The sequence below is a fragment of the Amblyomma mixtum genome, chromosome 5 (assembly GCF_055824585.1).
Source record: "Amblyomma mixtum isolate Tamu chromosome 5, ASM5582458v1, whole genome shotgun sequence".
In the NCBI taxonomy this organism is placed as follows: domain Eukaryota; kingdom Metazoa; phylum Arthropoda; class Arachnida; order Ixodida; family Ixodidae; genus Amblyomma; species Amblyomma mixtum.
Window position 1 is genome coordinate 113296963 of NC_143016.1, and position 27680 is coordinate 113324642.

At 49.7% G+C, this 27680-nt stretch overlaps 1 pseudogene; it reads right to left on the minus strand.

The window, feature by feature from the left end:
- Positions 1 to 7027: 7027 nt before the first annotated feature.
- Positions 7028 to 7874, minus strand: LOC149343388 (uncharacterized; annotated as a pseudogene).
- Between the last annotated feature and the right edge of the window lie 19806 nt (positions 7875 to 27680).

The following is a 27680-nucleotide window of genomic DNA, read 5'->3' on the forward strand; positions in this document are numbered from 1 at the left end:
TTTATGTCGATCCCCCTTTCGAGATCAGACGCACGGGCAAGCTTGGCGTACTTGCGTGGGACATCACGTTTGCGGCGTGGAATTCCGGCCAATTTTCCAACTCACGTTTAAAATCCTTGGGCCGAGATCTGACGCTCCAGCTTCCATCCGGCCCATCACGACGTGAAGAAACTCTACTGTGTGGCCTGAGGCTTGGTGCAGCTTTCACCAACCACTACTCCTACTTGATCGGAATGGCTGATAGCCCTGCATGTGCCATCTGCGAATATATCCCACATTCTTTGTGGCTGACCTGCCTACAGCGCCGAAAGGCAGACTCTCAGTCATGCGCTGGAGCTCCTGGATCCACGCCCACTGACGTAAATGAAGATTCTCGGCCACTGGCCGCGGCAGTCGTCAGCGATGAAGGCCTCCAAGGCACTGGTCCGCTTCTTGCGTTCTGGCCTGCATTATAGGCGGTCACTTCAACGAACGCTGACTTTCCACATGACTTCAATTTTCTGTTAATCTCTTTTCTCGTTTTTTTTATTCAGTCAACCCCTTTCCCCCTTGTAGGGTAGCAAACCGATTTTTCTTCGGCTAACCTCCCTGCCTTTCCTCTTATTCCTCCTCCTCCTCCTCTGGAGCGCATAAATTTTAAACATTCATTTCGCACAAAAACCACTGGGCTCCGCGTTTTTTCTCGTATAAAGCTAAAGATGCTGTTCTCAAGGAAAAGTTGTGCCCTAACGTCGCTGTTTCAAAATCCGATCGGCTGCGAATAGTGTAGCTCAAAATGAAGTTCAATACCAATAGTGTAGTAAAAGAACAGAAACAACTGAGTCAAAAGCGCGCACGCCTAATCGCTGTATGCGGCGGGCCACTGAAAACAGCCGAACATTTTCATCGGCGCTGAGGAAGGGCGCTATAACGTATGAAGTTATATCGAAAGCAAAAGTGAAGACTCCACAGTGACCATCACTAGGTGAACCCAAGCGGAGTCAGCATAATAAATGTACGATCGTCATGTTGTGGGTTTCTGGGTGGGCACAGGCCACCAACCACCGCGGGTTCGGGCTTCGTGCGAGCCAAGACCCCCGATCAGCAGTCACCACACACACCCTGGGACACCGCTGCGGTGCACTCAACCTCCGCAGGGAGGAGAGTGATTCGCCGCAAAGAAATAGGCCTCCAAGTTCACAAAGGAGACGTTTATTCGCGTCGTCCTCTAGCTGGTACAGACACTCAACCGTAACCCCGTCCCGGGAGCGTGCGAGGAGCAAGGCTCCGCTCCGAAGCGACCAGAGCAATGCGCGCCGCTAACACGCCGCTGCAGGAGAATGGACCCGCGGCAGTGCTGTGATCTCTCTCCCGTGTCGACCGTTGGGCCGGTTGCGAGAGAGAGTGGGCAGTCAACGCAAGGTACGCCTGTCGGAGGTCGCTGGACCCCGCTGGACAGGCTCGAGCCGCTGCAGGTCAGAGGACCCCTGCTGGCGAGCTGGAGTATGCACTGGTCCGAACGGCAAAGGCCTGAACGGACAAACAGTAGCGTACGCACCTCACGCTGTCTCGGAGGGATCTCTCTCTGGGCGCCGCTCGGACGGGCGCTCCGGAATTCCCGCCAAAAGGGAAGCCGGCAACAGCCGCGCAAAGGTAACGACGGGAAGCCAGGATTCCCACAACCCCCTCTCCTTAAATGCCCTCCTACACAACGGCGAAAGCACGCGGCAAGATAAAAAAATCAATACACAAAATATTAGCTACACTTCAGTTCCAGCCCTAACAAAATAAAAAGAACACACACACACACCAACAAAGGAAAACAAGGCAAACAAACACCTGCATACGCTTCAAGAACACTAAACAGTATGCAGATTATATACACGGTACAAAAGGAGATGTGAATACAACTGTAAAGCAATGTGACAGGTGGATGCCAGCCTCAAAGTTCGATGGCGCGGCCCAATGGGCCTGTCGGCGACTCACCGTTCGCAGACTTCAAGTTCAACGGGTTGAGAGGGCCGACGCTTGATGGTGGTCTTCTTTCCGTTGATGACGACGGGGCGCAGCGGAGCACTAACCTCGCGCCCTCAGACACGATGTCACGTTCAAGCACAAGACAGTTAGTGCACCCCTTTCACGCCGGCTGAAACGGGCGCGGACGTTCGGCGGCGTCCTGATGTGTAAACTTGGCAAGAGCGAGGGGTCCTTCTCATCCCCGCGCTCACGCAGAAGCACACAACGGCACAATTCACAGCCGTCGCCTGAGCTCATGGTTACACGCGCACACAGCCACAAACACACAAACGCCGGCACGTGCGCGAACGCCGGTCGGCGACACGAATCCGCTCATCAGAAGCGTCCCGAGGCGCCGCGGCGAGCGTCAAAGGGTGCACTTTCCGCTTCGCCATGGCCCCAAACGCCCCGCCAACTTCCCCTCCATATCGGCCGCACAAAACTCCCGCCGCGACACACGGGCTGCTTAATGGGTGCCATTCACGGGGGGAAGGAAGGTAGAAAAGGTTGTTTGGTTTGGTTGTTTTATGGGGTTTAACGTCCCAAAGCGACTGAGGCTATGAGAGACGCCGTAGTTGAGGGCTCCGGAAATTTCGACCACCTGCGGTTCTTTAACGTGCACTGACATCGCACAGTACACGGGCCTCGAATTTCTCCTCCAAAGAAATTCAACCGCCGCGGCCGGTATCGAACCCGCGTCTTTCGGGTCAGCAGCCGAGCACCATATCCACTGAGCCACCGCGGCGGCCTAAAGGGAGAAAAGACGCGCAGTACAAAAGAAGGCAAACTCTGCGCTTCAAAAGATAAGTGCAAGCGCGAGCGGCTGCAGTTTACCTGTGTACAAGTCTGGTAAAAAAAAACTGAACGCCAACACAAACGCATATTGACTATGTACACCTCGGAACGGTGGAACGAAAACAGAAGGAACAAACAGGAAACGAAAGAGGCTAGAAGCTGACTAAAACAAACAAATAAATCAATAGAAAAACACACAAGGCTGCAACTGAGCATGCTGCACAAAAAAGTAATAAACGAACACGCCGTGCTTCACCTGGATATGGCCTGACGAGAAAGCTCGCCAGCTAGCTGGGGCTGCGTGCCTTCGGTTGCTGAAAAGTCCGCCATCCGGCATCAATCACACCGGTGACTGTCGCCTCCGAATGTACCGGTGCTCGGTACGCTTGCGTTCCGCAGCACCAGTTGTGCCTCCGCGCTCGCCTTTGATACCAATAGTACCGGCGTAAGCTCGTCAGACCTTGACGCGTAGGCCTCCAGGTCTGCGATGTGGGAGCGGCTGGTTTTCCCCGTAAGGGGATCCTCCAGCAGGTATGCGAGTGGCGACCAGACTCTGACCACTCGGTACGGACCAAGCCACTTAGGAGCGAGCGAGGCTGAGAACCCCTTGCTCGCATCGCTAAGAACGTGGTTGCGCTTCAGGACAAGGTCAACCACCTGAAAAGTCAGGGTGCAGTGCCTGCGGTCATACTGAGCCTTCTGTGGGCTCTGGCTGCCGCCAAACTCTGCCTTGCTCTGTTGAGAGCCCGAACGAGCCGGTCCCGAAGCGTCGACGCATAAGCAGAGCAGTCTGCCCGCGTATGATCATCCCCGAGCTGGCTCTGCACGATGTTTGGCATCGACTTCGCCAGCTCCCTCCCGAAATTGAGGAAGGCGGGAGAGAAACCAGCTGAGCGATTCTTAGCGGTTCGAATGGCGAACGCGAACTCTCTCAAATGGTCTGCCCAATCCTTTTGACAATCGGCAAAGGCCGCCAGCATTGGCTTGAGCGTTCGGTTGATTCCCTCGGTCAAGTTGGACTGGGGGATGGTAGAGTCAAGTGGTGTAGTGCTTGATTCCGAGGGAACGGCACGTGTTACCGAGCACCCGAGCGGTGAAATAGGACGCATTGTCCGTGATCAGTCTTTCCGGAAAGCCGAACGACAGAACACTTCCTGGAGTTTATCCAGGACCGCTCGTGCTGACACTTTTCGAAGGGGGTACACCTGGACCCATTTGGAAAAATTGTCAGCGACAATTATCAGGTAAATGAACCCCTGCTTGGTCCTGGGGAAAGGCCCCATCAAGTCGCAGGTGGCCATCTGCCACGGACGCACACTGTCAATCGGTTTCATCATCCCAAACGCCTTGCCGCCCCGTGACTTCAGCGCTTGACAGACATGGCAGGAACGGCAATAGCCGAAAATGTCACGCGTCATGCCGGGCCACGTCACCGATTGACACAGTTTTGCAAAAACTTTGGAGCCACTCAGTTGACCGGCCTGTGGTTCCTCATGCGAGAATCGCAACAGTGCGCCTCTGAGACTTTTGGCGATAACCACCTTGAACGGATCAATGGACTTATCATCGGTGGCTATGTACTTCAGCACGAGCCCGTGATGGTCCTGCAAATATGAATTCCCGGGGTTCGCCGCGACACACGCTGGCTTCTTCCCCGTGCGCCCTCTACAATACCAGTAGCGTCACGGCGCTCCATATCCTTGAGACCGTCGCTCAACTCGCGACAAAAGGGATCATTTTGCTGGGCTTGTAGTAACTCTTTCCGGCTGAACACGATTCCAGTCATCCCAGAGGGGAGCCTCGTCTCGTCCCCACTCAGGTTTGCAGCCAAAATTTCCGTTCGCGTCGGGACCTCCGAGGCGCTCATGAGGAGCTTTGCCTCTCGTCCGCTTTGCGAAACGCTGCTTGTCTGGTTAGCGGAATGGGTTCACCCGTTTACGGGCTCCCCCTCCTAGCCGCCCGGCGGCTGGTCCGCTGTTTCGCCCCCTCCGCTTACCGGCGTCAAGGCGCCGCTGGCGAGTGGGGCACGGGATAGCGCGTCAGCTGCCACGTTCGTGCTCCCCTTTCGATATTGCACCGAAAAATCGTAATGCTGTATCAGGAGAGCCCAGTTCGCCAGCTGAACCGCAGGCTCGCGGAGCCGCATCAGCCAACTGAGCGCACTGTGGTCTGTCTGCACCACGAATTGCGTTCCATCAAGGTAGACGCCGAATTTGCGCAGTGCAAACACGATGGCGAGGCACTCCTTCTCGTTCACGGAATAATTCCTCCCCGAGGGCAGCAAGGAGCGGCTGGCAAAGGCCAGCGGTTGCAGCACGCCATCGAATTCCTGTCGGAGAACTGCTCCTAAACCCAGATCGCTTGCGTCAGTCTGGACTACGAACTGCCTGGTCAGGTAGGGTAGCCTGAGTTGCGCTGTCTCGACAATGACACTAGACAGGAGTCGAAAGGATAGCTCTAGCTCGGGCCCCTATCGCAACGCGGCAGACTCTCCCAAGAGCTTGGTCAAGGGTGCCTGCACGCGGGCACAGGACAGGATGAACGACCGATAAAATTGGGCCATTCCCAGAAAACGGCGGGGGCCGCGTATGTCCATGGGCGCGGGAATTGCGAGTATGGCTCGAAGTTTCTCCGCATCAGGCTCAATGGAGCCTCACCCAGCGTGAACCCTAGTAAATGAACCCGGGTCCGCGCTATTTGGGCTTTTGCAGGATTCAAAGTCATTCCAGAAGCCCATACCATCTCGAGCACGTCGGCAATGTGGCCTAAAGGCTCATCGAAGGTTCGTGAATAAATCACGATATCGTCCAGGTAGCATATGGCGTGGGACCATATCGCTTCCCCCAGGACACGGTCAATGAGCCTCTGCAGAGTCGCAGGACTATTGCATAGACCAAAGCGCAAACGAGTGAACTCAAACAGCCCCCTGTGGCACGTGAACGCAGTCTTAGACCGGTCAGTGTCAGCCATCTGGACCTGTAGGTAACCTTTGGAGGCATCTAGCGTGGAAAAGTACCGCGCACTGCCCAGGTTTCCTACGATTGAGCTGATCGTCGGGAGCGGATAGGCATCCTTGCGAGTCAGCACATTCAGACGGCGATAATCCACACACAAACGGTGGCTGTCATCTTTCTTAGGAGCCGCCGCGGTGGCTCAGTGGCTATGGTGCTCGGCTGCTGGCCCGAAAGACGCGGGTTCGATCCCGGACGCGGCGGTTGAATTTCTTTGGAGGAGAATTTCGAGGCCCGTGTACTGTGCGATGTCAGTGCACGTTAAAGAACCCCAGGTGGTCGAAATTTCTGGAGCCCTCCACTATGGCGTCTCTCATAGCCTCAGTCGCTTTGGGACGTTAAACCCCATAAACCAAACCAAGCCTTTCTTAGGCATCAACACAGCCGGAGACGCCCAGTCGCTGGACGAGCGACGGATAATGTCCGCCGACAGCATCTCATCCAGCAACCCATCAATTACCTGCCTTTTCGCAAGGCTGACGGGTCTGTGTTTGCACTTCAAAGGAAGCGCATCTCTAGTGTGGATCTTGTGGCTCACTAAAGTGGAACAGCCAGGTTTGTCCGTGAAGAGGTCATCGTACTGAAGCAATAGCGCTGTTAAACGAGCTTTCTGTGTGTCATGCAATGTTACCGCACAGGCGGCCAGCGGATGTGGTGCCTGGTTGTGCCGCGCCGCTCGAGCCCAAAGGGGAGGCTGAACGACGGAACGCTCGGCACAAGGGCGTGGCCCTGTCCCGCTGAGCGTGGCACTCTCCGAACGCCTTCATTGCGCAGGCAGATACTGACGCCGGTGGACTGATGAACGGCTTCAGATGGAAAATGATCCATCGCGATAGCCGCCATTCGCAATGTTCACCACGATCCCGGTTTTCAGGAGAAAGTCCCGTTTGAGAATCATGGGCACACTGAGCCCCCTGGGAGATGGATGAAACGCGTGCGTCTTGTCCGCTCTACCCACCTGACAGTCAGCCTCGTGGCGCCAGCCGAATAGTCTACGCCTTTCTCAAGGTTGAATGCCGTATGGCAGTCCCGCAAGCGCACAGATTGCTTTTGCAAGTGGGACAACACCTCTTCACTGAACAAGGAAGCGCTGGCTCCCGTATCCAGTAACGCCGAAAATTTGCGGCCAGCAATGGCGACCGGAATAAACGTCGCGTGCGCACTAGCAAGGCAGCTTGTTCGGTGCGCAGAGGGAATTAGCAGAGATTGGGCCGGTCGTACCTTTATTACCGACCCCCGCCGCCGTTTCACTGCCTCACAGGAGGCCTGGCTACGGTGCATTCTCTTGCTAAGTGGCCCCTCTCTTGGCAGCGGAAACAGCGCACACCGCCGCGAGCTTGGTCGCGGGACAATGGCGCCTCTCCCTGCCTGGGTTCGCCCGATGCATGACCAAAGGGTCGGCCGAGTCGGGTTTCTCCCTCCGCTGTGCGTTGGCGCGCTTGGCGCCCCTCAGCACGCGGTTCGGAAAACTGTGCAGCGCACGCTGCCCGTCTCCCGTACGAGTAGGGATCGAGAGCTCGGTCGCTCAACTCCCATGCTTCGTTTGGCCCGCTAACAGCTGCAAAGGCAGATTGTGCGGGTGGTTGCCGGTTGGGTAGAGGCATGGACCCTCTCCATGCACAGCGTGGCTCAAGGGCCTCGCTTGCCGGCGGTGGCGGACGATAGGCGCGCGCGGCGAGAATGTCGCCTTGAATGCGCTTTGCCTCGGCGGCCAGCTCCAAAAAAATCTCGGAATCGGCCGCCGCGCAGGTACGCCGAAAAGGTCGGATGTGCCTGCCTGATCGTCCTCTCGAGAAGCTCCTCGTTCGACGCTCTGGCATGGGCGTTTGAGAAAAGGTCCTCCATCGCATGAACATACTCTTGCAGCGACTCATCGGGAGCCTGAGTACGGAGCTCCAGCTCTCGCCGCATCCTACGCTCGTAGTCAGCGGGCAGCAATTCGCGCAGGAATGCTGCGCGGAACTCCTCGAGAGTCGCTGCCCGGTGGCTGGAAAGCCGATGCCACCAAGCTGTCGTGTCAGTCAGTGCTGCGGGGATGATGAGTGCAAGCACCACCTGGTCAGTGAGACCCATAGTTCTCTGGTAATGGGTGAGGGACTCAAGGAAATCCCGGGCACTGAGTAGGTCATCATACCCGCAGTATGTTGGCATGGACAACTTGACGGAGGGGTGAGACACTTTCAGCGCGGCCAAAAGCGTCCCAACAGCACCTGACAGCGACTAGGTCATCTGGGCAGCACTGGCTAGCAGCGACTGCGCCCCGGCCTCAGTGGAGGCTTGTGCGGGCGGCACGAACGAGGGATTCAAGGCTCCTAGTTCGATGAGCGGCGCGGTTTCCGCAGGGAACCGAGCCAGCGCCTCGCCGTTCCCAGAGCAGAATTGACTGCTCGCGAGGCACGGCTGCTGCTGTTCGAAACTGCCGGTTGCGGCAGCGTGACACGAACTGCTTTCGCACTGGGCGGAAAGCTTGCACACCTGAGGCATGTGACCAGCGGTTGCACCGCTGGGTGCTCCCGATAAAGCTCCAATGGGAGCCGCGTGATCGACATTTTGGGTTTTGTCGCCGTAAACCCCCATGGGGGCCGCGGCCAACCACGGTGTCTGGCTATTTGAAAGAACAGCAGCCAGCGGATCGAACGACGCTACAACTCCGTAGGGAGCCGACATGTAGCTGCCGAGTGCCCCGCTGGGGGCGGTAGACGTGGTGCTCAAGCGTGATCGTCACGGCGACCTGCTCAGCTAATGTGCCGTCAAAGGCGTAAGCGCCAGCGACTTAGCACGTTGGGCACCATTAGGTTTCTGAGTGGACACATGCCACCAACCACCACGGGTACGGGCTTCGCGCGAGCCAAGGGCCCAGATCAGCCGTCACCACACACACCCTGGGACACCACTGCGGCGCACTCAACCTCCGCAGGGAGGAGAGCGATTCGCCGCAAAGAAATAGGCCTCCAAGTTCACAAAGGAGACGTTTATTCGCGTCGTCCTCTAGCTGGTACAGACACTCAACCGTAACCCCGTCCCGGGAGCGTGCGAGCAGCAAGGCTCCGCTGCGCGCCCGAAGCGACCAGAGCAATGCGCGCCGCTAACACGCCGCTGCAGGAGAATGTCCCCGCGGCAGTGCTGTGATCTCTGTCTCGTGTCGACCGTTGGGCCGGTTGCGAGAGAGAGTGGGCAATCAACGCAAGGTACGCCTGCCTTAGATCGCTGGACCCCGCTGGACAGGCTCGAGCGGCTGCAGGTCAGAGGACCCGGGCTGGCGAGCTCGAGTATGCACTGGTCCGAACGGCAAAGGCCTGCACGGACTAACAGTAGCGTACGCACCTGACGCTGTCTCGGAAGGATCTCCCTCTGGGCCCCGCTTGGACGGTCGCGCTATGCGCGGCCCCCCAAGCGGGTCCCGAATTCCCGCCAAAAGGCGCCAATGGCAAAGGCCTTTGCGGAGCCGGGGCGGAGCTGGGGCCAGATGACAGTGATTAGTCACTTAGCCGCCTCTCCACCGCCTGAGGCAGGAGGAAGGGAAAGAGGAGAAACAACGCGGGAAGCCAGCAACAGCCGCGAAAAGGCAACGGCAGGAAGCCGGGATTTCCACAATGTTTACGCAAAAGAACATAACTGTCGGAAGTGATGACCACAAAACAGGAATTAGCACCCCGAATTATCAGCTAATGTCGACGTTTAACTGAAGTGTGTTTAATTATGTTTCATTTTCTTACTAATACTTCGTGCTACTCAAGCGTCATTCCTGGCTTCACGGTCAGGAACTGAAGCGCGACTAACTTCTGATACGGCTTCTTCCAGGCCTCCAGTAAACCTTGATTGCCCAAGTTATGCGAGTCTGTACGCAAAGCAAATCGGTAATTCAAAATGATAGAAGGGTACAGCTTTTAACTACGTCGGTTCGGAGCATGCGTTCCATACTGATCATCGAGAAGTGGTCGGCACCATAATATGTTATTGTTTGAGGTTAAAATGCTTAACGGCTAGCTCTTCCTTTTTCTTCAACACGCAATTTAAGCGCAATGCTCATTTATTTTTCAGGGCTCCTGAAGGCAACGATGTGGATTTGATTTTGTAGTTGTTTAATTCATCTGTATTCGCAACGTATCACTTGCCTAGAGCCCTATTGCGTATCTATGGCTCCGATCTTATATCACTTTGGTCAGTGATATATATGCCTTAGTCTTGAGATTGTTGCGGGGCTATACAAAATACACCGTGGTTTTCTACAGCCATCATTACAAGCCCCATGCAGCGGTGACGAGACTATGATATTTTCCAAACACGTATAGGTGAGCATCATGCACATGCAAAATGTTCGGGAATCGCAGACTGTCCAGTATTCACGCTAGCCGTGAACTCGAGGCACATACCAGCAACTATGAATCAAGCAAATTATGTCGAAAATGAGGTTAACGTTAATTCTGAACTTAAGAGCAGTGGAAACGCAGAGCTTTGTGTGAGTATACAATACATTTGCAAAAATCTTCCTTCCCGCAACTGATATAAAACTGCCTGCCTGGAAAGGCATTGCTTCAATCTTGTGGTCATTCCCCCAGTGCTTCCGACCTCCAGAGCCGCTTCTCCCCCAAATGCAACCAAAAATTTCCTAAATTTTCCTAGATACCAAAAACAGTGTTCAGCTGTGAAAAAAATGTATATTTATGCATAGTTCAGTAGCAAGTTTATCATGCAGCTGCCCTATTACCAGACGTTTGGAAGCAAATGAGCTTTAAATTTGAAATGAATAAATCTAAAATGAAGAACTTATAAATGAAGCCACAAGATAAACCGTAGCGCTCTTTAGAAATTACAAATTAAAGGCTCTGTATCGTGTCTGTGTTTTTTCTTCACTGTACGCAAGGTACAGTGAAGAATTAGTATTGAATTAGTAGTGAATTAGTAAACATGCATCGGCATGTGGAATTAAATGTATTTTTTTCCCTTATGTTTTGCCGGGTTAGATTTCAACCGAAGGATACCACGTATAAAATGCCTGGAACTCGCTTGAGAAGTCCACGGGAACTGGGATATGAAAGCTGCTTGTTCATTTGCTGCGATTGCTCTAGAGGATGGCTGACGTAACAGTTTGAGTCAATTAAAACAATGAAACAGTGATTTTTACAGGTTTGGTATGCGTCATGTGACCTCAACTAACTTTGTGTGCCGTGGTGGAACTGGGAATTGTGGTCTATTATTTTGAAGGGTCTAACGTCCCAAAGCGATCCAAGCTGCGCAAATTTCGACCATATGGGGTCCCTTTACGTCCACTCACATCGCACTGTACAGGGGCCTCTAGAATTTCGCCTCCATCGAAATTCGACCGCCGAGGCCGGGATCGAAGCCTCGTCTTTCGGGTCAGCAGCCGAGCACCATAACCACTCAGCCTGGAAATTGGGAATTGTTCCCCGAGTTAGACTATAGCTGAGGTTTTCAACACGGCGCTTCCTTTTAAAAAAAGGGTTTCCTTGTTCTCTTCTAGTTATCAAAATAAACGTGCAGATATGCTTACTAAATAGGAATTTCACGTCGTGCAGCGAGCTCCAAATACAGCGTAAGGAAGTGGTGCGCATGTTGAGGAAAGGCAGTAGCGCGCCAAATCAGCAGCGGGTGCCCCTGGCCATGTAAGGGACCACACACATATGAATACGTCCGTGTAAAGGCTGGTTCACATGCATGCAAAGGACTGAAAATTGAGCAGCGCAGCGCGGCTAAAAATTTGTAACTTGTTGGAACATCGCCGCTCTGACTGCTGGAGCCGCCGCGATGGCTCTAAACAACAATTTGCGCCCCAACAACAAAGCGTTTTCACTTGCATGGGAAACAGGCTTTACTCAAGCGCGAAAAGCTTGCACTGTCTTCCCAATTTGAGGGAGAAAAAAAAGAACTCTCCTAGCAAATGAAATTTCTCTACATAATACAAAAAATTCGTTTTCCCCTAAACAACGTCCAAATTCTCTATACCTAGGAAAAAAATCCCTAGGATTCCAAGCACTGCATTCGCCTATAGAGCCAGGAGGCTTCGCATTTACTCCGCTTGTCTGCGGTAGGTGCAAACACAATTTTTTTCAAAAGACTGTAGCTACCGAGAGCGAAAGTCTTACGGCATTACGATTTCTCAGCTTGAGTGCTGAGTACCTAAGAGCAGCAACGCAAGGAAGGCACTACCTCGCACGACTAGCTTCACCTAAGGCGAGAGGGACCTGTGGGAGGGAGTATATGCAAATGCATGGAGAACTGCACGACGACTGCTCCTGAAAATAAGATTATGTAAAACTGTATGTTTCTTTTGACTGCATGGCGATTCAAAATTTATCTCCAACCACCCGCCTCTCCAACCCCCCCCCCCCCCCCCCCCCCCAAGAGGAAAGAAGGATTCATGCATCGTAGGTGTTATGTTAAACCGTAAAAAAAAACACTCCACGAAACTAAATAAAGCCAGAAAATCGCAACGTCTATTCATTACCCAGAGTGTGGCTTGGGCACGTGGAAAATACTCGCTGAATAACTGTTCTTCAATAACACGGCATTGCAACGCAGCTGCAGAAAAAAGTTTACGCAGTGAGCAGTCGATCTCCAGGGTTGGTGGCAGGCACTCGAGGACACGCCATAACGAATGCTGAACGGATCGCTTTCCCTATCTACAGCACCACCACCAAGTGCTTTCCGGCGCGCGCGGCAGTCAAATCAAGGCAGCGCTTATCGATTGACCACTTGCGGTGTACCGCGCTATTTTCTGAAGATCAGCTCACCTCACAGTTTTTGAATTGCAGCCAATTCGCTTCAGATTAACCGAGAAATACCTAGTTTTAAAATTTTTGAAATATACTTGTGTACTCAATATGCTCGTGTGTAGTGTAATCTCTGCATCAGAACGTTCTCCGCGTTGGAGGACTTCAACCACGCCTTTGCTCGAATTTGAGGACACTGGCCGGGCTCTGTGCTGGCGAATTGGAAAGCTGGGCTCATGCCCCAAAAGAACAGGTTCTTCCTGAATATAATGCAGCGCTTTCAAAGTTGGTGATTGCAGTCGACCGACAAACAGCGACGCGCAGGTTCATATAATCGTGTCACTAGCTGAAGAACAACCGTTGTCTTGCAGCACCAGTTGATGCTAATAAAGCCCAACTGTGATTGAAGGTTTTGGACCCATCAATTCATTCGCATTTCACCGCAACACCTGCTAGGCCGTCCCTTTCCTCAGTGGCAAGGTACTAGATGGATTTGAGGAAGAGCAAGTCACCACAGGCATGCTTGTATCCGTAGATAAGACGCAATACTTTAGGATAAAGGGTAAGGCGGCTGAAAGATTCTGGGTGCAGCTACTCATGGGAAGAAACCAGCTGAAACGCCATGACGAACTGTGGGCCCTTGTTCTCAGCTTTCATGTCGGTGAGAAGAGAGGAGCGGTGTAATGGCTCCAAGAGCTCGAACCCAAGTGCACTGTAGCAATTGCTCCAGCTCCCGCATCGGCATCGGCGCCGTAGTGTCGTACGCGGCACAGTCAGCTTAAGCGAAGACAGCGAGACTCTCCGGGTGTTCGTGGACGGCTCGTGGAGGCCCACCGCCTTAACAGCGGCTACCGCTGCCTACTGCGAACCAATGCGTGCAACAGACATACACAGAGATAGTACAGCAGTACTTGAAGAGCTCAGCGAACCACCCAGGCGCGACAATGTAACGCACCATATCAAAGAGGCATGCAGACAGACGGTGCGAGAGTGTGGCATTCGGACGCCTACCAAGTGGGTGCCAGGCCCCGCAGAAATTTGACCCGAAGTGACCAGAAATTTGCGGCAACTGCTATGGGATTGCGAGGCGCTCCACACTATGGTGGACAAGCAGCATCCCGGAACAGTCGCGTCTTATTAGTACTGGATGCGGCTGTAGTCTGCGGTGAACGAATCAGCACACGTTCGAACTTCGCTTTTGAGGCTTCCCTGGCGAACCACACCTTCCCCTGCCCTAGCTTACTTACCCCCGCTTGGCTTGCGGAAACCTTTTTTTTCAATATTTGTTCTCTCTGTTCAATTAGAGACTCGGAAAAATCATTATTCTATATTAATTGCGTATGCTGAGCACACTGCACAGCATGGTTCAGCGCAGAGTGCAGAGTTTACCAGCAACGACAGAGTCCATCGACCTTGATGCCATATCAGATATTTATCATATTTTATTATCATTCCCAACACATCACATACAACCAATATTTTTTGATTATGGTTTGCAAGATATCTGAAGAAAAAATTACCGCTCGCACATTTGCGAAAGGAAAACGCACTTGAAGGACATAATTACATTTTCTACAGTGGTGACGCACTATTTTCTTTGAGGGGATTTTGACATGCGTGTATACCTCCTGACGCCTGCATCTCTAACCCGATAAAAGTTCTGAAAGAGAGACACAGTGGTATTTCAGTGCTATAAGAACTTTCTCCGCGGATGATGTTTACCTCCTCGCTGTGGCAGACCAGTAAAGGTTTTGGGGCTTCTTCGCTGTTGGGCAGGCGAGTGCTTCAAAGAATTTGGAGGAAGTTAGTTTCAAGGAATAAGTCTAAGAGACGATGTGTCTTAATGTCTCTTAGATAAAAAAAATAAAACAAGTGATCAAGGCTGCTTGCTTTAAGAATGTTTTTATGGCCACGCCTCTTAAATGACGCGCTGTCCGCGTTTTATTGACAGTCTTTGGATAGATCTGCACTTGAGAATTTGTTACTTGTCTCTGCATTTTCACTTCTTGCAGTGAATAAATCAGTAATGACAAGTAAGTCTGTTTTATTATTTACAACGTTATATCGGGCGGTCATTTAAATTTTCCCAGGTATATATATTGAGAACCGTCAAATATGCGTCGGTTTGGCCTCTAAATGGATTATAGAGTAAGACCAGAACTATCTTACGAATTTGTCACTTTATAGCAAGGTGTTTTTGCAGTTATCTTATACCGACCACCTTCAGGATCCGTTCGGATTTTTTTATTTTTTCGAAGACCTTTATGAACAAATACAATCTTTTCGATGTCCAGTTGTAATCATCGGGATTTCAACAGTTAGTCTACTTTCCTCTGATTTTTGCTCTTGTATCTACCTGGGATTAATATACTGGACCTGTCAATTAATATCGTTGATATGCACCCTCCTATACTAACAGGCAGCCAAACCTTAATTTATTTTTGCCTGACATGTTCCTATGACAGTATTGCGCCCTCCGCAGTTTTTTCAGAGGCGTTAGTGATAGCATGGCCATAATTTTCTTCATGCCCATCGCTCCAGAAAAACAAGTACTGCAGCCCACCTTATTGCGATGCTCTGTCAATTCAACAGGGATACTATGTTTCCGTGACCTTTTGCGTGATATCGCTTGGGAAGATGTTCTAACTGCTGACAATACGAACGATGCATAGAGTACCTTCCTAAATGCAGTACTTAAACAGTATTCTGAGGCATTTTCTATCAAAGTATTAACAAAACTCATAAATGCAAGAAAACCTTGGATTACTGATTTATTCCTGCAAAGAATAAATGCGCGGAATGAACTGTTTTATATGTCTCTTATGACTACAAACTGCAATACACTTTTATAACGCAAAAAAATGCGAAAAAAAGTAAAGTGGCGAGTTGAAGAAAGCCTGCACAGAGTAATATACGAACCAGTTTACTGCAGTGTACAACAGCCTTCAGAAGACACGGACCCTCTTGAAGTCAATTACTATACCACATGAGTTAGTCATCGATGGTGTCACTTATAAAAGCAGTTTAACAGTCATTTTATTGCGTGTGGAGCATCTCAGAAAAACTCGGCTTGTTCATTTTTAAAGCTAGGTTATAGTGAGATATTTTTCGTTTTGCTCCCTATAAGCACACCAGATGGAAAAAAAAGGAACGATAAAATGCACGAAATATTCCTCATCTTTTGGCTATGATGGCACTGAAATGGCTAAAAGTTTTGCTTCCGAAGAAATGTATCGGCTTTCAAGTTTACCGACACATTAGTACCAATTTCTTCACTCCATCGACCTACATCTTCGATCTAGACTCTCACCCAGAACTCCTCGAGATCTGGAAACACTTTATCAACGACTTCGTCTGAATGCTGCAGATACAAACGGCTTGCGATATCGTTCTGGACAAATGAACAGTCCGCACTGTGACAACTGTGCCTCGATAGAAACTGTGGAACCTATCCCGCTTGACTGCCCTGCGTATGCTAAAGAGCGTGCGTACTATGAACATTGCATACAGAAGCTCTGCCCAGTGCCCCTAACAATGGACTAAGTTTTAGGTCCCTTAGCCTGCCTTAGGCAACAGAGACTTGCAATAAACTTTCTATTTAAATATTTAAAAGACATTGGACATCTCGATAAGCTTAAAATTCACTTGCACGTTACCTTCCTGCATTCCTTATGCAGTGAACTTCTTCAGCCCATTTGTCGGACTATGCACTCCATCATTCCATAGGTTACATCAATACTCGCCATTGCATCCTTAGTACCCATTTCATTGCCGCATCTTATCTTCGTTTTTTTTTTTTCATTTTTTTACCTCTTCCACACTGCTCTCCTGTCTTTATCTCCCAAGTTCCCCTGCCTGCGCAGAGTAGCATGCCAGCGATTTTTAAACGCCAGCTAAATTGCCTGTATTTCAAGAAGAAGTTTCTCTCTCTCTCTCTCCACCCATGCAGTGAAAGCAGTATCAGACATTCTTTCCGTGTCCCTCTCCAACATTTGCAGCAGCGTAATGCGGAGTGGTATATTCCCAGACAAGACGGCAATTGCTCCGGCCTATGCAATGCATGAGGGTGGATCTAAGAGTGTTGTCGCAAACTACAGACCTATGCGTTGCAGAAGAACTTGATTAGACGGCCACGTGTAGCTCTAGATTCTCTGTTTTGTTCTTGTAGCTTTTTCTTTTCTGCCGATGGTGTTTGAAAATGTGAATTCAAACCATGAATATGTGTTTTTTTCTGCTTCCGGTTCGTGGTTGATATGTCTTGCCTTATAAAAGAGGGTGTTTCCGCAATAAACTCAGTTGGTAGTGGGCGCTCTTTGTGTCATCCCCTGTTTTTCCTGAGTGTGTCTTTTGCGCCATTCTGAATTTCGAAGTACAGATCTATCTTTGTATTGCGCGTGTTTTAGGAGATTCCTGAGTGCGTAATTAATAACAGACTTTAGAGCTTCGTACCACAGAAAGACATAGTAGCGAGACAGCAGTGTGTGGTTCACAGAAAGAAAAATCAGTCAAGATATTAAAGAAGAAATCGTAACTAATGTGGAAAATCAGGTTTTCACAGCAGGCAGACTCTTAGACTTTAGAAGATATTTGATTCGATTAAACATGACTTGTTATACAATAAATTTCACAACTACGGCATTCGCGCAAGCGCGCATAACTTAATTTTCATTTATTCGCAAAACCATGGCCAGTTTAGAAATATTGACAACTTTACATCAACTTCTGAGTTAATACAGGTGCAATGTGGTGCGCCACAGGGGTCAATCCTAGGTCCCCTTTTTATCATAGTTTAATGGCATTGTATGTATACCATGAATTCTTCATATTATTTTTTATGCTCTTGCCGCCAATATTTTTTTTCCTGACTCCGACATAACGAGCGTATTAACCGATGAGTATACATGGCTTGGGCAACTGTATAATTGGTTATTCCATAATCAGCCGGTCCTTAATAAAGATAAAACAAACCATATAATTTTTCGAGCCAAAAACAAGTCAGTAAACTCTTGTCTACAGTTGGAGTTTCAGGGAAAAACGATAGCACAAGTGAAAAACCAAATATTTCTAGGCGTGCTTTTCCATGAAAATGGTTTGGTTTCGTTTATGGGGTTTAACGTCCCAAAGCGACTCAGGCTATGAGAGATGCCGTAGTAAAGGACTCCGGAAATTTCGACCACCTTGGATTCTTTAACCTCCCTGCCTGCCGTATCCGGGCAATCCGACGGGCTCCTTCAGCGCGACATAGAGTGTTGGCAATAGAAGGCTGGGTGTCGAGAGAGAAATGTAAGATGTGTTCGAGGTAGCTTCGAGGCGGACGGGCATAAAGAAGGAAGAAAGGGCTGCAACCAGTTATTTCATGCCTCGACGTGTTATAGGCGTATGTAATGAAGGGAAGCACGTCGTCCCAGTTCTTATGGTGGGAAGCGACATACATGGCAAGCATGTTCGTAAGTGTCCGATTGGTACGTTCAACCAGTCCATTCGTCTATGGGTGGTACCGCTTCGAGTGGCGAAAATGGCATGAACAAAGACGCAGAAGCTCTTCCACAATGTCTGCCATAAACTGGCGACCGTGGTCACTGATAACAACTCGAGGAGGTCCATGGCGGAGGAGGACAGTATGAAGAAGAAAGAGCGATACTTTAGCAGCGGTGGTGCAAGGTAGGGCGGCGGTTTCACAGTAACGGGTGATGTGATCAACGCACACGATGACCCAGCGGTTACCGTTGGACGAGCGGGGAAACGGGCCGAGCAGATCGAGACCAACTCGTTCATATGGTGTGTTTGGAGGTGGCACAGCATGCATGAGTCCAGGCGAAGAAGTTGTGGGAAACTTGGACCGCTGACACTGCACGTAAATAGCCACGTAGCGCTGAACCATGTGACGCATTTTCGGCCAGTAAAAACGTTCTTTGATGCTGTTAACAGTCCTGGCAAATCCCAAATGCCCAGCCGTGACGTCATCGTACATTGCGTGCAGAATAGTGGAATGCAGAGTAGCCGGAACGACGAGGATAAAGCGCGCACCTCCAGGCGAGTAATTCGTTCTATAGAGTAAACCGTCGCGAATGCAGAAAGGGCTTGCGGATGTCGGGTCACGGGCTTCTTCAAAAAGCGGCGCCAAGTGCTGATCCTTGCGTTGTTTCGTCTGGAAAGTGTCAAGATCTGGAAACTCTTGGGAAACGGCAGCGAGATAGCCGTCGAAGTTTTCATCATGGGAAGTAGTAACCGTGAGCGGCAGCCGCGAGATGCAATATGCGTCGCGTAGATTGACAAGATTGACAAGGGGTCGTGTAGATTGACAAGCCAGCACAGAGAATGATAGTCTGCGACGACTGTAAAAGCACGTCCATAAAGGTACGAACGAAACCGTTGTACGCCGTATACAAAGGCGAGACACTCTTGCTCTGTTACAGTGTATTTTCGTTCCGACTTGCTGAGGGTGCGACTTGCATAAGCGACAACGTTTTGATTGCCCTCATGGCGTTGGATAAGCACAGCACCCACGCCGATGCCGCTATCGTCACTGTGGAGTTCAGTGGGTGCTGTCGGGCAGAATTGACGCAATATTGGACGGGAGGTGAGGAGAAACTTGAGCTGGCGAAACACGGAGTCGCATTCGGGAGTCCAGTGGAATGTAGTGTTTTTCTGCAGGAGACCTGTAAGCGGGTAGGCAAAATCAGAAGACTTGGAAAAGGAACGCCGAAAATATGGGCAAAGTTGTAGGAAACTCTTGAGGTCTTTCACTGATTTGGGCTCTTTGATACTGCTTACAGCTTCAACCTTCTGCGAGTCGGACCTAACGCCATCCTTGTCAACGGGATGACCAAGCAGAGTAGTTTGGCGTTCACCGAAGCGACACTTCTTGAAGTTCAGCACGAGGCCCGCTCTCTCTGTGCAGTCTAGGACAATGGCTAAGCGGCTATTATGTTCGGCGAAGGTCCTTCCAAAAATAACAACATCGTCCAGATAACACATGCAAACATGCAACTTCAGGCCACGTAAAAGCCTATCCATAAATCTTTCAAAAGTGGCAGGAGCGTTGCAAAGGCCGAATGGCATAACAGTAAACTCATGCAACCCCTCAGGGGTCACGAATGCCGTCTTCCCATTGTCTTTCGGGTGCATCGGGATCTGCCAGTATCCGGACCGTAGATCCACCCAGAAAAAGTAGGAGGCTGAGTGGAGGCAGTCAATCGCATCATCAACTCGTGGGAGCGGGTAAACATCATTCTTTGTGACAGCGCTAAGCCGGCAATAGTCGATACAAAAAAGCCATGTGCCATCTTTCTTTTTGACGAGGATCACTGCAGCATCATTGGGCTTGAAGATTCCTGAATAATGCCGCGGTGCAACATGTCACGGACTCGTTCATCGATTACCTGACGTTCGGAAGGCGAGACGCGGTATGGCTTCTGTCGAATCGGTTGTGCAGATCCAGAATTGATCATGTGGTGGGTACAGGAAGCTGGAATCGGCGGTGGTTAGTCGCGACCGAAGTCAAACACGTCCGCATGCTTCATAAGAACGGCCACTAGTACCTGGCGGTCGCTAGTGGGTAGGGATTTGTTGACCATGGCTAGCAATTGAGAGTCGCTCGATCGCGCCGTCTAGTTGGACGAGACACATTGTCAGTGAACACGGCAACTGGTAAAGAAAACTGTTCTTCAAAGCCAGCAAGTTTTTCAATGCCAGCAAGGTTCGTTGGAATGATTGACAGTCCAAAGAGTGGCATGGCCCTTGGTTACATGGACGACGCTGCGAGGTACTAGCACACTTTTCTTTCCACAGTTAAGGGAAAAAGGTTCCACCACAGCATCGAAGGCATCAGAAATCGGGATCGAGGACACAACGGGAACGAATATGGCAGACATTGCTGGAACGACGGTATCTGCAGACGTGGATGATTGGCTCACCAATTACCAGTGGGTGTGCAAGTACAAAGGCTGGGATGCCACTCTTCAGCTTCCCAATGTCGTTTTCTTTCTCGATGGCACCGCGCTAACTTGGTTCGAAAACCATGAGGCGTCGATAACGAGTTGGGACCGCTTCATGGAAGAGCTCCGCAGCTGCTTCGGAGCTACCGTTGCCAAACGAAAATGTGCTGAGCAGTCTTTGCTTCAGAGAACGCAAGTGCCTAGAGAGACCTGCACGACTTACATAGAAGAGGTCTTGAAGCTGTGCAAAGTCGTTAATCCCAGTATGCCCGACGAAGATCGCGTTGGCCGTCTCCTTAAGGGAATTGCAGAAGACGTCTACAGCTTTCTTAACAGTAGAGAAAAATTCCACGGATATCATCAAGCACTGCCGCACCTTTGAAGCGTCGAATTACTCCCAAGCTCCGCCGCCTGCCTAACGTCACCACCGTTGCCAGCGCGGATTTCCACGAGTTGAGGCAGTCAATGGCATCAATGCCATCAATGCCAGGCATCAATGCCAGTGAATGCTGCGACTCACTCTGACGTCATTCGTCAAAGTGTGCGTGGCGAATTATCGCGGCATCAAAATCTTTGGCGCCGCAGTGAAGTTCCGTATGAGAGCTGTTCTCTGCAGGCGGCTCCCGCCTACCGCTCCTCCCCTTGGAGTTTGTCCATTCAGGCCCCTACCAGTGCTACTCGCATTGATTACAGCGACGCTCCCCGGTTCACCCGCCCCAGCCCCAGTGCGCCAGCTCGTCCGCAACGCCACCTGCGCTAGCCGGAGTACGATGGCCACTTCGACACTGGCTACGAGGAGTGTTATACCAAGTACCGCGCACCTCCACCACACTGTTACAGGTTCTATTCACAAATGCTATTTAGAAGACAGGTCGGCCAGAGCCTGGTGCGCCAACGGTAGGATACTGGACTTACTCTTTTTCTTCCAGCGTGCGCACATCTTCTTTTTTCCTCAGGGTCCATGCGTAGCACGTGACAATATGAAGTGTAGCAAAACGGTAAGAGGGAACCCGGGAGATGCGTCGAAAATGTCTCCTCAGTGTGTCAACTGAAACTTACGTAGAGATTGGATGCTCCTGGGTGATCAGTATGGTTGCGGCCGTAGAGGCACATTTCGGCAATCCTAGGCAGGCCCGGAGAGCTTGAGCTTGAACGCTTTGTAGACTTCGTATGTTAGTTTTCCTAATGTTTCCAAGTGCGAGACAGCTGTACCGAACGAATGCTATGAATAATGCGCTGTACAGTTGCATCATCCCCAAGAAAGGTGGAAGCCTGAGCAGTCGCCGTCAGTCTATTTTACATGTATGAAATATGGGGGGCTCATGATAGATTCCGGTCGATGAATGCTACCAGAAACCGATGGCTCCTTTCTGGGGTTATTTCTGCGCAATTTCTACGTACGGTATTAGTAGGTCGGTAATGCGGACAAGTGTAAGGTTGAACTGCGTTGTTGTATAGCACTCCACAGTATGGGTCTCCCCAGGGAAGTGAAGTGAGAAGATGTTCCGCGATCCTCAGTGTGCACACAGAGATATACAGGGTCTGTTCTGAAAGTAGCAGGCCTGGTTTTTGCCTGGGCGAACGGGCGGACGAGAGGTGGTCTGCGCGTGCAGGATCGTTGAAGGGGGATATTGGGAATGCTGGGGAAAATCGGCAGTCGGCTCTCGGCCGTTGAAGAGAAGAGGTCGCTTGTACTGTGAACCCCTGTCTAAACGTCTCGTCACGCAAAATCATAGAGCGTTTCCTGGATCAGCGATACGCGATCAAATTTTGTGTAAATCTTAGTAAAACGGGCAAAGAGGAAAGAGTGCAGGAAGACGACCGCTCCAGGCGCCCTTCGACCAGCAAGACCAACGAATATGTGTAGCGAGTGAAACATTTACTTAACAGTGATCGTAGAACGAATATCAGAATGATTGCTGATGACTTGAGCATTCCTCAAACCCAAGTTTTTTAGATCGTGACAGAAAACTTATCCATGAGGAAAGCTTGCGCGAAGTTGGTGCCGGGAGTATTGTCAGAGGAGGAAAAGGCCAACAGGTAGGATCTTCTTCATCATGTGAATGAGGACCCCGATTTTTTGCCCAGCACAAGGCGGCAACGCCGCCTCAGCCCCCCTACAGCCACGACTTGGCCCCGCCAGACTTTTTTCTATTCCCGAGAATAAAATCGACGCTCAAGGGGGAATATCACGGATCGGTAGATGTGGTTGAACAGGCCGTGACGAGGGAGCTAAACAGCATTGCGGTCTAAGCGTTCCTGGAGACGTACGAAAACTGTAAAACTCATTGGCAGCAGCGTGTAGGTGCGGAAGGGTGCTACCTTGAAAAATCGTAATCGTTTGTACCATTCTCTTGAATAAATTTTGTTTAAAAAAATGAGTCCTACTACTTTCAGAACAGACCATGTATGTTGGATAAATAACTGTCTATCCAGGAGAACACGCTATCCCCAAGTTCGGAAGCATCCAGAGCGTCCAAATTAGCCTGGTGAGTAGGTTGCCATACGCGCAGTTTATATCTAGGAAGAATGCCTAGGTCGACCTCTGCAAATGTGTGTTTGGCGCGGAACGGACGACACCAGGTCGACCTCGTTGTCAATTCAAGAACGTCGACGTGGAATACCGTACATTATAGCCAGTTATATACGATAGCGCTCCAGGCGCTACTCAATACGTTTAAGCACCATCCTTTCCAGTACTTTTTCGACGCAACTAGCCAGTGCAATTGTACGGTATGATGTCGTGTCAAGAGGTGATTTGCCTCGTTTCAGGAGCGGAACAGGACGACTGGACTTCCACTCGTCGGGAACTGTGTCCTTATTGCATGACTTGTTGTACCGCTCCAAAAGGATACACCAGCTTCTTCTCCAAGGTTTGAAAGTGCATAGTATGGCACCCCGTCAGGTCCCGGCGGTGATGACCATCTGCAGGAAGCCAGCGCGCCGTCAAGTTCCTCCACGGAGAAGGGAAGGTCCATCCGTGAATCCCGAGTAGCGGAAACATCGCCACAATGCAGCGTTGCAGATGGGGTCGACTTTTGTGCTACCCTAGCGTAGAAATATTCAGCTACCTCGACATCGCCACGTCGTTGGTAGAGTACGATAGACTTGAACGGGTGAAGCTGTATTGGGGATGTTATAAGTCCACGAGCGACGCTCCAGATGCGTGGCAAAAGCTTGCGGAGATTAAGCGTTTTACAGAATTATCTCCAACGTTGTGCCTGCATCTCCAACGTTGTGCCTGCGCTGAAGTTTGTTTTCTTCGCACTTGGGATCCTTGAGATCGAGGCGCGAATTTGTGCGTCGGTATCCACGCTCTGCCCTCCGTCGCAGTGATCACAGGCGCTGCAATTCCATATCAAATTCCGTGTACTTTGTAACTTGGGCGCATGGGAACCTCTTATGCTACCTACGGCATCGAGACTGACAGAATAGAGGCGCTCCTAAACTATTGAGCCAATAAAGAAATGAGGGCTGCCAAGAAATTCAGTAGTGACCGGAATTAGGAAGCATAGAATTGTTTCTGTTGTTGTTTTTAATTAGTTCTTTCGTTAGTTTGAATTAGTTCTGTTTTTTTAATTAGTTCTTTAATTAGTCATATATATATACACACTCCTGCCTGACAGTGTGTTTGAGAGCTGCAGCTTGCAGCGTTATTACTTGTTTATCTTTGCCTCCTTTATTAACCTGCTTAATTCTCTTTCCCCACCCGGCTAAGATCCCGATACCGGCACTGCAGTATCAGCAAATAAATAAATTCATGCTTCATCGTAATCGATCCAGAAAGCAGCTTGTGAGCTCAGATGGTCTCAACACCGAAATTTTGAACTATATTACAAAACGGCTTGAGTACACGGCCGATTAATAAGAACATTAATAGATATAATTTCTATTGATATTGGTTCCTGTTACCGTTCCCCTGACCTTCAAGCATTAAAAATTCCGCATCTGACAGAGTTTGGTGACCTCTGGTTAAGCAGTTCGCGAATCTACGTTGCCGAAATCGGAAAGCACTTAAACGATCAGGACTTCCAAGCTAACGATGGCTTCTAGTCCTCATTCTCGTTGCCGGTAAATCAACAAAAAAACTCTTGTTCCGAATGCGCCGACTTAGGAAAGCTACCAGCAGATCGAGACTTGCGGTTGCTACTGGGAATATTGCAACCGTCCGTGCGCTTCCTGCTTGAAAATGACAGTCGCTTGCACGCGACTCACGTGAACGCACTGAACGCTGGCTACCTCTTCGCTTTTGCTGGCAAAACAAAAGGCTGTACGCCATGTTCCGGGCTAGAACACAGGCTACAGCCATCGCCTTCCTGGGAAAAAAAATGCAGAACCCGACTCTATACATTTCTAAGCAGTAAAATACAGCATAAACTACTCGACTTCTTTGCAGCAGCAGTGCAGTGTTTTTCGTTCATTTTCGCAAGTTCGAACTTTGATTAATTCGAAATGCGTTGGTGTCCACTCGCGGTTTTAACCTGCGGGCAATCAATACACCGCACCTTATTCTTTGCCACGTAATACGGCCTTTGTGCGCGGATAGTAATGACTTATACTGCGTGCGTTGTTGCCTGTCACGACACCCTTAAAACTGTGCTCCCAAGCAGGCCGCTTTGGCCACGGAACCATCGAGTCCTCGCACCTAAGCGCAGAATGGTACTGCATATGATATTTGTTGCTGGTGCAACCATCAAATGGCAATCAAATTTACCAGAAAACTGGATGACGGATTACGCATAGTCAGTCACGATGAGTTATGCATCAATTCCAAGCAAAAACTGTTCATCTGTTCTCTTATTCAAATTAAGTACTGTATTAAAGATTTAACAAACGCACTCAGATTGATGCCAAGGTGATGTCCAGTCCTGCCCTTGTCCACCTCGAAAGTTAACTGCATCTTTCCAACAATAGTGCTATATCAAGACACTGTGGCACTTAATTCAACCTGTCTGCAGAAAAGCAATTACTACATTATTAAACACTATGTACTCAAAAGCAGCCACAAATCAGGCAGCTTGAGGGAATCCTAAACGCTGTGAGTGCCCCATGCACGCTATGTTTTCGAGACACCCAGTAGCTTTTTGATCAGTCAAATTTGGTGTGAATTCATACTGTGGGGATGATGGCAGCATGAATGCAATGCTCGAGGCTGGCTAAGGGTGAGGTAATTCGAGGTATTTACTCATGCATGCATAAATACCGTAGAAAAAATTCAATCATCTTAAAAATAGAAAAAACTACAGATCACTGCGGCGACCCGCATTGGCAGAATGCTAAAGCATTTACGCCTCCTCGGCACTCGTCGCCTCTCTTTGCCTCTCTTTATCACTTTCTTTTTGTGTGTTACTCTCTTTATCACTTTCTTTTTGTGTGTTAATTTAAATCTTGAATTAGCGTACTTACCTTATGCTTTAAAGATCGATTTAATTCTTCTGAATATACCTTCTTTTATCTCAATCATATTGGTTTTCCAAATTTGGCGCCGCGGTTGCTTTCCCGTCCACTTACTGTATCCTCGTACAGCCTATTCAACCATCCAATGGCTTTTGCGAACAATCAATAAACTAATTACTCTGTGCCAATGAAAAATTTTAAGGCGGAAGCCTTTAATGCCTCATCGTTGTAAGCAAGAGTTATCGACAGTTATCAAACGGGGTCAATCGTACTTTGCCTCGTAACCATGCAACCAATTAAAGGGATCGTATAGTGATGCTCCAAGCCGGGCTGAGTTTAGTTAATTGCATAATTAACTAATGTCTATTTAACCTTTATAGTCACAACAGATAAATAAATAAAACCGAGGAGAATATTGGTCGAATTGGGGAATAGAACCCGGGTCTCCGGAGTGCGAGACGAGCCCGCTACCACTCCGCCATGCCAGCTCGATGGTTTGGAATGAACAAAGGCGCGTCTAGTGAATACGGCTTCTTCGTTCACTCCCATCTTCCTCCATTCCCTTTAGGGTGATGTTCTGGTGTCCACCGAGACATGCGAAACAGGTACATTTCCTTTCCTCAAAAACCAATCTACCGCTGAGCAAGGCGTACAGCCAAACTGGCGATGGCGTTCTGGGGACTCCCTAACAGCGTTGCAAGACGCTGTCACGTTCCAGGCTAAGCTTAACATCTTAACCACACATGAGTGACACAAGCAGCAACACCGCGATTAAAGCTTCCTCCTCACCGCTCTTTACGTCAACAAAGTTTCCCCTCGGACTTTTGTTCGATTAGTTATCAGTAATTAATTGCATTTCAATTCAATTCAAAAATTATTTTTAATCTTTTGCCTAATTTTGCGCTATTTTGCCGTCCATGGCTGTTTTCCTGTCCACTCACTATAACGACTTCAGCGCTATTTCGATGTTTATTCGACATTTTTGGCTCTGATTATTTAACTAATCATCGTATCGACCCATTTTTTTCGCGGGCCGCCGCGGTGGCTCAGCGGTTATGGTGCTCGGCTGCTGACCCGAAAGACGCGGGTTCGATCCCGACCGCGGCGGCTGGAATTTCTTTGGAGGAGAAATTCTAGAGGCTCGTGTACTGTGCGATGTCAGTGCACGTTAAAGAACCCCAGGTGGTCGGAATTTCCGGAGCCCTCCACTACGGCGTCTCTCATAGCCTTAGTCGCTTTGGGACGTTAAACCCCATAAACCAAACCAAACCAAACCATTTTTTTCGCAGTATCCTCACATTATCCTCTTTCGATCACAATAACTCGTTTCATACTATCCCTTCTGAGAACGGCACAACTGCTGCGCACACGTTTTGAGCCCACTTTTTGCTGACGCGGCCCCGCCGATATAGACTAGAAATGTTTTGACGTTAATAAAATGCAGTTTGTGGTGTTTTTCTTCTGGTCAATTTCTGCGCCGCTTTCTTTGAAGCTGGAAAAACAAGAACGGGCTATAAAAACTACCCTATTAGTGCAGGTTATAAATTGCGTTATTAATAAAGTGCTCTGGGCAGGCGGCCATATGATGGACTGCACTGGCATTTCAGTTATTGTGATGGGAATATATAAGTCATAGAGGAATTATTTGACCACTCTTGCGATCCTGCACTAAATTTTCAATTCAGCAGTGCATATGAATGGCTTCCAGAGTGGAATAAACTGCTAATATAAACCCGGCGAAAAATTAAATAAGGAGAGAGGGTGCGCTCACTTCATATTACTGGTTAATTTAATGCACCATTGAACGCTTTGCA